This window comes from Trichechus manatus, unplaced genomic scaffold (assembly GCF_000243295.1).
Source record: "Trichechus manatus latirostris isolate Lorelei unplaced genomic scaffold, TriManLat1.0 scaffold00181, whole genome shotgun sequence".
In the NCBI taxonomy this organism is placed as follows: domain Eukaryota; kingdom Metazoa; phylum Chordata; class Mammalia; order Sirenia; family Trichechidae; genus Trichechus; species Trichechus manatus.
The window spans coordinates 5,286,428-5,296,627 of NW_004444117.1; the positions used below are offsets into that span (position 1 = coordinate 5,286,428).

The 10,200-nt window shown below is 42.4% G+C and overlaps 1 pseudogene; it reads right to left on the reverse strand.

Annotated features, from left to right (window-relative positions):
- Nucleotides 1-2,975: 2,975 nt before the first annotated feature.
- On the reverse strand, nt 2,976-3,530 carry LOC111822591 (tetraspanin-13 pseudogene; annotated as a pseudogene).
- Between the last annotated feature and the right edge of the window lie 6,670 nt (nt 3,531-10,200).

The following is a 10,200-nucleotide window of genomic DNA, read 5'->3' on the forward strand; positions in this document are numbered from 1 at the left end:
AAAAAAAAAAGGTTGAGAATTTAGAGGGTTAATATGTTGTGGGGTTGTTAACCAATGTCATAAAACAACATGTGTACTACTGTTTCACGAGAAACTATTTGTTCTGTAAGCCTTCACCTGAAGTACAATAAAATATAAAAACAAAAACAAAAACAAAAAACCTCAAGACAGTACCACTTCACATATACTAGGATAGCTATTATCAGGAAATAGAAAATTTCAAGCATTGGTGAGTATGTGGAGAAATAGGAACCCTCATCCATTGCTGGTGGGAATGTAAAATCATATATACACCATGGAAAATAGTTAGATGGTTCCTCAGAAAGTTAAACATAGAATTACCACATGACTCAGCAATTCCTCTGTTAGGTATATATCCCAAGCAGAGACTAAAACAGATGCTTCCAAAACAATGTTCATTGCGGCATTATTCACAATAGCCAAAGGCTGAAACAAACCAAGCATCCAGCTACAGCTGAATGGGTAAACAAAGTGTGATATGCACATACAATGTAGCATTATTCAGCCATAAAGAGAAATGAAGACCTGGTACCTGCCACCACATTGATGAACTGTGAAAACATTACATGAAGTGAAATAAGCCAGAGGCAAAACCACAAATATTGTATCATTCTACTGTTATGATCTAAAATAAGCAAATCCATTGAGACAAAAGATCAGTGTTTATCAGAGGGTGTGGGGAGGGGAAAACGGGGAGCTGAAAAAAATTTTTCCACTGCCCAGGTGGGGAGAAATCACAGCACATAGGTAGTTAACTCCACTATTCATCTACTCCTGGGTTACCATTTATGCATGATCAGTTATTGAAGTTGATGGCACTGATTGTTTATACACATAAATAATGCTAATATTTCCCTATCCTCTTCGTCATTCAATAAACTGTACCAAAGTTACATTCTTGTTGTAGGATCTATATTTTTATTTATTATTTCTTATGATTCCATATTTCTAACAGTGGGTTTAATTACAGACCTAGGAGCGTTATCTTTGAGAATCAGCTTCAGATCCCAAGTAGGATTGTATTGATGCATTGGATTTGACCCAAAAACTCATCTTCAGGGAAGTGCAGGTTCTTTTCAGCTCTACTCTTACATTTTCCCTTGCTTAGTCCGTGCAGTACCATCTCAAGGCATACCTTTGCTCACAACCTTCCAGGAAATGGTGGCATCTCATGCCTCCTGGAGGCTCCTGGAGGCATTATGCCTTCTCATTTTACAGATATTTCAGTGGGCTGTAGGTCAGAGAGAATGACAGAGAGCTTTATCTGGCCATCTCTGTCACACCAAACTTGTGTTTGCATTATGATGCTATTTAGAATTTCAAAATCAAATGGAGATTATTTCTTAACTCAGGAAGGTTGTACCTGAGCTTTTATGAATATCTTAATATCAGACAGATATTCATTTACTAGAACCATGATTCACAGATAATTTACTCTAGCCATCCACTGTGTACTACTCCTAACAAATTCTTAGAATTCTTTCACATAGAGCATTTATTTTTTTAAGAAAGCTTTCCATTCTTTAACTTTTTTAATGTAATGTACAATACTATTTCAAATTATGGTAGAGCACATTCAGATATGCTTGGATTTGACAAGTTGCTGTTACAATACTGAGAAATTTCGTGAAAAAGATATTTAACCATTTATGAGATAAATATCTTTTTACCAAATAGGCCAACATATTAATAGTAGCATGTTTAAAAATGCAGTCTTTTGGACCTCAAATTATTATAAAAGAACAATCAAGGTTATATAGCTATACTTTCTGAATCATGCAAAATTGTTCCATTTTGAAGGCTGACGGTAAATGTTGCATAGTAGAATGCTTCATGAGACTACTTCTCTGTTGCACTTACCTGTAAAAGTCCAAAAACGAAACCAACAGTTTTCTAAAGATATAGTGTCGTAGTCGTCTAGTGCTTCTGTAACAGAAATACCACAAATGGATGGCTTTAACAAAGAAAAATTTATTCTCTCACAGTCTAGTAGGTTACAAATTCAAATTCACGGTGTTAGCTCCAGGGAAAGGCTTTCTCTGTCAGCTCTGGAGGAAGGTCCTTGTGATGCATCAGTCTTCCCTTGGTCTGGGAACATCTCAGCGCAGGAATCTCAGGTCCAAAGGATGTGCTCTGTTCCTGGCACTGCTTTTTTGGTGGTATGAGATCCCCAACTCTCTGCTTGCTTCCCTTTCCTTTTATCTCTTGAGAGATAAAAGGTTGTGCAGGGCACACTCCAGGGAAACTCCCTTTACATCGGATCAGGGATGTGACCTGGATAAGGGTGATGTTACAATCCCACCCTAATCCTCTTTAATGTAAAATTACAATCACAAAATGGAGGACAATCACAGAATACTGGGAATTATGGCCTAGACAAATTGATACACACATTTTTGGGGAGGACGTAATTCAATCCATGACATATAGCTATTTCTAGAATACATTAGTGTAATCAAAAATGACTACTAGAACTAAAGTATCACTTTATATTAAGAATCTTCACCACAATACATCTTCCCTAAAAAGGCAAAAAACACTGTGAATTTGGATTTCCCTTATTGAATTTAACATAGTAGAACCTCATACTTTCTGGCTTTAATAAACTTCCAACTCTTTTTCCAGTAGGAACTATCTACATAGCACAGTGCTACATAAAATTATTCCAGTGAAATATGTATTTAGATTCACAATGTGATCAACACAATAGTGTCATACAAAGTTTCTCTGTAGGTGCAAATGTTAAGAAAGGCCACGGTGGACAGTGCCAGACACTGTGAATACAGTAGGTTACAGGTACCACTGCAGGTCAGAGGAGACCATAAATTTCAAAAGTTTTTTTTAGCAATGGCAAAAGAAAAACATACAGAGAAACCTAAGAGCAAAAATACATAATTCCACTGTGGATTAGACTGTTTCTTCAATTAAACGGGCAAATCAGCTTAGCTTAAAAGTTACAGAAAGTGAATAAGATCAGAAAATGAACGATTTTCCTTGTATCCCATCAAAGGAAATGCACCAGGATTAGCACGAGGATCTTTCTTGTTCCTGTATCTGTAGGTCAGCCAAATGCCCAAGATCTCTGTAAAACTGAAGAGGCCAATGCTGCCACCAAATCTCAAAACCTCTTCAGCATATTCTTCTATTACCCAAGCATAAGGATGTCATTTCAAGCCCTTACTGTATTATTCCAACCAACTTCCAGAAGCTAACCCTGCTGCTCCTGGTTCAGAGCTAAACAAGCAGAAGATACAGAAAAACTGAACCATAAATACAAGTAGGAGAATAATCATGTAAAAAAATAGCAACATCTGATGCTCTAATCAGTCCCGCTAATGCAATGAGGAACAAGAAGATGCCCACTGCAATGACCACACCGACCACCCGGACCTAGATATCAGCCTGATGCCCCACGCACCCATTCCTGTTAGCAGCAGGCTAACCAAGGTGTGGACCAAGTTGAGGGAGCACAGGCAGTTCTTGGAACATGTGAAGCCCTCGCGAACCATCTTGGAGCCTGTGGTTCCTGGCAGCTACAGGTTAATTCAGCTCCTGAGGAGTCTCCCAGGCAGCGGCTGTGTCTTTGCTTTGGGGGCTGGCCCAGGAGAGACAGCAGTGCGGAAGAGGATGGGGGCGCGGGACTGGCCACGGTGGCTGGAGCTGCAGTGCGCGGTGCGCCCGCGGCGGCTCCGACCGGCTCTTAGAGCGTTAAAAAAAAAAAGCAATTCAGGATGGAATTAAGCACGGAATCAGGAAATCAGGAAATGAGGTGTCTGGTAGCAGCACTGCTAGATGTAATCCTAAACAAATGTTTTCATCACCTGTAAATAACAATACACACAAACACACACACGCACAGGTCACCACTGGCACTATCCTATGCATTTCTTTTTATTAGTGGTATTTTTCCCCCAGCCAATGACCCAAAGGTGAATTTTTGGAAGTTACCCAAAGGTGGGGAGGGAAGGAAGGGGAAGCACGAGTGTTAGGGGCATGTTGCTTCCTAGCTGAAAGGAAAGCAGTCATGGAGCAGAGGAAAGAGAGTTAGTCCCTGACACACATACTGTGGTTGAGGCAAGCCACTTTTCCTCAAAAGATCATTTGTTTTCTCATTGTAAATTAAGTTTCTGGACATGTGTAATCTCTAAAGTCACATAAACCTGAAGAATTTTTTTTTTTTAGTAACTCTGACTTATTAAAACAAGACCTGGGATTGATGACAAAGAGCATACAGAGAGAGGAAGAGTGTACAGAAGGAGAATGAGGGGGTGATAATAATGTGTGGGAGAAGTGAGAGTGGGGCATCCAGTGAAGAAGGGATGCCTGCCCTGTACAACTGGCTTTCGTCTTGTTCTCAAAACGGTGTTGCTTTACTGGACCCAGTACCAACGGACATGTTCTAACCAGACTAAGGTATGGAACAAAACACTGCTTATTTGTAATTGTAATTTTTCTAAAGGAAATTTTATACAGGAGCCTTTGAAAAAAATAAAGTCCATAGTGTGAAAGCAGAGAAATAATATAAATTTTTTTTCAGAGTTTGGCTCCATAATGCTTACCTGACATGTAGACATAACTAAAATTATCCACAAGAAAACCTAATAGGGCATCCAATTCTGTGTCTTCCTGGACTAGCAGTCAATCACAGGTATTCCATTCAGAAGCCCTCCTCTCTGAACTTTGGTGTATTTACTTCACTGCTTAGGGAAGTGGCTGGAGTAGAAGACCTGCATACATAACAGCATAACTTGTAGGATATGGAACTATACATTAGCCAGCACCTTATATCTGTGAGGACTAATTTAGAAAATAAAGACGGAATCAGTAACTCTTTGGTGTGATGGATCACTTTTGTGTGGTCTTTCTTGCCATGGTCTTGCAACTTCCACCCAAGAGATTGGGTAAGACTGTGCAAATAGAGTAATTGTGACCCACCAAAGGGATTGGTCAGTTTTGCCTTAAAAGAGAGCCATCCCAGAGGTGGGAAGGAGAGGAGCTCACTACCACAAAGGAAGGTGAGCAAAGAGGAGAGTGTGTCCTTTGGACCCAAGATCCCTGCACTGAGAAGCTCCTGGAACCAGGAGACCGAGAGAGAGAGAGAGAGAGAAAGAGAGAGAGAGAGCTATAACATTGAAGATGGTGAGAGGCAGTGGCAGAGAAGCAGTGGCAGAGAAGCGGTGGCAGGAGAGACCGGCAGGAAACAGCACAGTGGGCTTCCTGGCCCATGGAGTGAGAAAGCTGAGTGCCTTTGAGCCAAGGCTTACTGGCTGAGTGAGGTGCCTCTGTGCACTTATTGGCAGAGCTAAAGGAGGTTTGTAACACTTGCCCAAGCAGGACAGAGGCCGAGGGGCCACAGGGAGGCTTATCTGTGACTCGACTGGGAAAAGGCTGTCCTGGTGGAAGAACTGTATCCTGAATGTTCCTGAGCCTGAATTGTAACCTGTTATTTCCCTAATAAAACCTGTAATTGTGAGTATTGTCTGCGAGTTCTGTGTGGCCATTGCTATGAATTATCGAAACCAGCAGAGAAGTAAGAGAGTGCTGTGGGAGGGACGGTTGGTGTCAGAATTGGTAAAGATAGCAGAGAGAGGAGACATGTCATAGGAATCAGCCTTGGGCTATTGATCTTGACTCTCCTTACCCCTCCTTAAATTAGAGGAGGTCAGATGCTGCAGTCACATCATTTTTACAAACTTGTACATTACAACAATGGTAAAGAAACAGACATTACCTTACTGTACTGGGGATTCCTTTCCCATTTTAGCAAAAGAGATTATCAGTCCCCACCCCCTACATTACAGTTGGTGTCAGAAGCGGGATTCTTTGCAATGGATCCAGATTCATGAAAGCATGGGACTTTGTAAGAGAAAGAACGAAGATGCTTGGGAAATGAAACATTTGATTCTTAGACAGTTACTTTGGTTGTTGTTACCTGTAATGTCTGAAAGGAAAGTTATGCTGCAGCTGAAGTGGCCTGGGGCAAAAGCCAGACCAGATAAGCAAGATGATTGATAGGGGTCCAGTGTCTACTGTTTCCACTCAGCCAGAGGCCCAAGGCCATATGCATATGGATGGATGGAGAAGATGAAACTGGAATGTTTTAGAAAGGGTTTTGTGTTTAATTGAACGTGCTATGGTTGTTGAAGTTTTCTCCTACCTAGTGTTGTAAAGCAGACCTAAATGTATGATAGAAAAGAATATTGGGTATTATAGACTGCAGAGAGTGTTTAACTGCGCCTTCAGTTAATACTTAATTGGATATGCTAAAAGGGGAACTATTATTTGCCAGAAAGAAACTCAGGCTGATGGGTGGAATGCAGTAGCCCTGTGCGTACCTGAGCCCCACCAGAACCCTTTAGGAGTCAAGAAATTTATATTTGAAAAGACAAGCAGAAACACCTGGAACTGCTGAGAGAACAGAAGGTTTGCATTTTAAAGAAGGATCTGCAGGAAAAAAAGTGACTGTTTTGCTTTTTTGAATTTTGAGCAACTGGTTTGCTGCTGGATACCTGGTGGTACAGTGGTTAAGAGCTATGGCTGCTAAACAAAAGGTCAGCAGTTCAAATCTACCAGCTGTTCCTTGGAATCCCTATAGAGCAGTTCAACTCTGTCCTGTAGGGTCACCATGAGTCGCAGTTGACTTGAGGGCAGTAAGTTATGGTTTGCTGTTGGATGCACACAGACAGGAAAAGTCAGTGTCCATCAGAAGGAGCCACCTTCCATGACTGGAAGTTAAAAGGGGCCAGCGAGTAGAAGGCTTGGTGTGCTCGCTTGTGGTGACCATCTGGGTCCACTCATGAGTGGAAGTGGGGGAAGTTCAGCAATGAAGAGATGGCTGAGTTTGGACATGTTTCGTTGGCACCCGTTGACCTAGCCCACAGGGGTTAGTGATGAGAGAGTGAGAGGAAGGACAGGCTGGTCAGAAGTAAAGGGAGTTGTTAGACTCCTGAGTTTATTGGTGGAACTAGACTAGATACAACAGAGTGTGAAGGGGCTGTCTGAAGTGCCAGGAGGTGTGTGTGAACTCTTAAGCCTAAGGCTGCTACCCATTGTGACCTAGTTTGGATGACCAAGGATGAACTGACCAGAACCCAACTGAATGAAGAGAAAGATGTTTGACACCATGAGCTGGTGTAGATTGCTGCAATTTGATGGCTTGCTCTGCACTGCACTTTGCTTATGGATGCAGATGTTCAAAATTCCAACTGGAACAGAGGATTCTTCAAGACTAAGGAACATGCTTGTCTCCTCATAGTACTAGTTTGATAGGGACAGGCAATTTAAACATCAGCTATCTAAAATGGGGAGAGATAAAGGCATGAATATTGAATATACCAGGGATTGCCAAAAGAATGAACAAATCTGTCTTGGAAGAAGTACAGCCAGAATGCTCCTTAGAAGCAAGGATGGTGAGACTTTGTCTCACAAACTTTGGACATGTTATCAGGAGCGTACCAGGAGGGATCAGTCCATGGAGAAGGACATCATGCTTGATAAAGTAGAGGGTCAGCAAAAAAGAGGAAGACCCTCAATGAGATGGATTGACACAGTGGGTGCAACAATGGGTTCAAGCATAATGATTATGAGGGTGGCGCAGGACCAGGCAGTGTTTCATTCTGTTGTACATAGGGTCACTATGAGCTGGAACCAACTTGATGGCATCTGACAACAACAAAAGCATGAAGTAACTGGCTTATATGCTTTTGTGAGTGTACTTACGTTAAATGAGGGGGGCAAGGGAGGATCTCCACTGAATAGATTCCTCTTTTCTTGATGAGTCTGGGGAAGAAAGTGTGGGGGAAGATGCTGATAGGATTATATGATTCAGTTGTGAGTGTTAATTATTAACAGGGTTGTGGTTGTAAAAACTGTAACTGTAGAAGCTGTAAATGTGAAAGAGTGGACTAAGAGGGAGGCACTGTTGGACTGGAGTACAGTGGCTGAAACTAAAGTCCCTTAAAGGTTTTGCTATGCTGATATCCCATGAAATTCAGAGCAAGGGAATAATCTTCTCTCAGTTAACTTTTATCAGACACCAGAAAGGGTGAAGCTGAGATGACTTTTGGAGAACCTGACCAGATCAGATGGGCATCTGTGGTAGACCTGAATGGCTGGTACCTGAGTAAACTCACCCTTAGGACTCTTTTGCCCTACTAAAGGACTAACTGCTAATGACTGTTTTGAACTGGCTAAATGATTAGGAGGGAGAAGTTATCCTCCAAGCATGAAAGAATCATGGCTAGAAAAGCCAGGGGGTGACCCTCAGTGTGATGGATTGCTTTTGTGTGGCCTTTCTTGCCATAGTCTTGTAACTCCTATTCAATCGATTGGGTAAGACTGTGCAAATAGGGTAACTCTGGCCCACCAAGGGAATTGGCCAGTTTTACCTTAAAAGAGAGCCATCCCAGAGGCGGGAAGGAGAGGATCTCACTACCACAAAGGAAGGAGAGTCAAGAAAGGTACATGTCCTTTGGACCCAGAATCCCCTGCTGAGAAGCTCCTGGAACGAGGAGACCAAGAGAAAGAGAGCTGTAACACTGAAGATGGTGAGAAGCAGTGGCAGAGAAGCGGTGGCAGGACAGACCAGCAGGAGACAGCGCAGTGAGCTTGCTGGCCCGTGGAGTAAGAAAGCTGAGTGCCTTTGAGCCAAGGCTTACTTGGCTGAGTGAGGTGCCTCTGTGTACTTACTAGCAGAGCTAGAAGAGCTTTGTAACACTTGCCTAAGCAGGGCAGAGGCCGAGGGGCCAAAGAGAGGCTTGCCTGTGACTCGACTGGGAAGAGGCTGTCCTGGTGGAAGAACTGCATCCTGAGTGTTCCTGAGCCTGAATTGTAACCTGTTACTTCCCTAATAAACTCCATAATTGTGAGTATTGTCTGTGAGTTCTGTGTGGCCATTGCAATGGATTATCAAATCCAGTAGAGAAGTAGAGAGTGCTGTGGAAGGGATGGTTGGTGTTGAAATTGGTAACGATGGCAGAGAGAGGAGGCATGTCTGACCTCTGCCTCATAGGAATCAGCCTTGGGCTGTTGATCTTGATTCTCCTTCCCCCTCTTTAAGTTAGAGGAGGTCAAATGCTGCCGCCACACCATTTTTACGAACTCATACATTACAACAAGGGTAAATAAGAAACAGATATTATCTTACTACACTGTGGATTCCTTTCCCATCTTAGCAAGATAGATTATCAGGGGTTCTTTCCAATCTTCACCACCAAAAGAGACTGTATCTTTAATTTCTAACTTTCCTTAACTGATGGCACTACCACTTCTCAGTGTCCTCCCAGGACTCTTAGACTCAATGACAGATAGGACTGGACTGCCATGTTGCTTTATCCCTGCAGTCCCACACTTCTTCCCAGAGTCCATGTTGTCATGGTATGCAGTCATTCTCACGTCACAGGATAAGTAAGTAGAGAAAGGAAGAAGAGGAACATGTCTCTCTAGGACATCTGCAACTTCAACATGGTCCCCTTAACAAGTGGTTACCAAACCATGTTCTCTAGAACCCTTGGATTCTGTAGAAGTGACTGCGGGATCATGTGGAGCAGATCAGGTGAACAGAGGGGCATTAAGTGAACAGATCTTGTGTCTCCTTCTCCTTCTCCAATGAGAACATCTTCATACTTATCTTTTTTATATTTTGAGGTTAGGGAGATAAATCATCTCCTCATCCTCTTGGTGTTTGAACAGTATTGACTTTCTTCCCCCCCGAGAAAAGCAGTCATCTGTGGACTAAGTGATATTATGATTCCATTACCTGTACCTTGTGTGCATGTGTGGGGTACAGTTATATAGTGCTGCTATAACAGAAATAGCACAAGTGCATGGCTTTAACAACAGGAATTTATTCTCTCACAGTTTAGGAGGCTAGAAGTTCGAATTCAGGGTGCCAACTCCAGGGGAAATCTTTCTGTCTCTGTCAGCTCTGGGGGAAGGTCCTTGTCATTAATCTTCCCCTGGGACTAGGAGTTTCTCAGTGCAGGGACCCTGGGTCAAAAGGAAGTGCTCTGCTCCTGGCTCCTCTTTCTTCACGGTAGGTGGTCCCCTCTCCTCTCTGCTTGCTTCTTTTTTTTTTTTATTATTATTTTTTTTAATATATTTTATTGTACTTCAGGTGAAGGCTTACATAACAGATAGTTTCTCATGTAACAGTAACACACATGCTGTTTTATGACATTG